At 42.1% G+C, this 594-nt stretch overlaps 1 protein-coding gene across 1 annotated transcript in view; it reads right to left on the bottom strand.

Annotated features, from left to right (window-relative positions):
• The window catches only part of LOC104982933 (probable E3 ubiquitin-protein ligase MID2), a 7,253-nt gene that overhangs the window by 5,580 nt on the left and 1,079 nt on the right, over positions 1-594 (bottom strand). The window lies entirely within an intron of this gene.

Genomic DNA, 594 nt, shown 5'->3' with positions numbered 1-594 from the left:
CTTACCTGCTTTTACTGTAGAGGCAAGAAAAGCTAAATACTCAAGCTCCTAGCCTCCCTTGCTGCTAGGGGTGACTAAGAAGATAGAAGCAGAAGTCAGATGGGGTGGAGGAAACTTCTGGGAAAATGCCTACATTCTTGGTAAAAGGGATAGTCATTGAATGTACCAGTGTTTTCCCCCTTATTTCTATCTTGAAAAGAAATGTCATTTGGAGGTTGCAGTGGGTAGGTTGGGACCATGTAGCAATAAGCCAACACATAAAAGGAGGCGGGGTCTTGGTCTTTTATGACATGCACCAGCCCTGAACTGCCTACCTTTGAGCTTCTTGCTATATGAAAGAGAGAAAAAAATACTATTTGTTTAAGCTGCTCACAAATAATATTTGACAAGCTAAATTAGATGGATTTTCCTGTCAAAAAGCATTCCTAACAGGTTTGGCTTCTCTGAAGGAGAATTTTACCAGAATATTACAAACAGTACTCTTTTACTCAGTTGCACCCCAAGTATGAAGGCAGAATGCAGAGAAAAATCTTCACTGGACTTTCCTGGTGGGCCAGTGATTAAGAATCTGCCTGCCAAGGCAGGGGACATGGG

Source organism: Bison bison, unplaced genomic scaffold (genome assembly GCF_000754665.1).
Source record: "Bison bison bison isolate TAMUID 2011002044 unplaced genomic scaffold, Bison_UMD1.0 scf7180017860989, whole genome shotgun sequence".
Classification (NCBI taxonomy): Eukaryota; Metazoa; Chordata; class Mammalia; order Artiodactyla; family Bovidae; genus Bison; species Bison bison.
The sequence above is the reverse complement of the archived record's forward strand: the minus strand, read 5'-3'. Positions and strand labels throughout refer to the sequence as shown.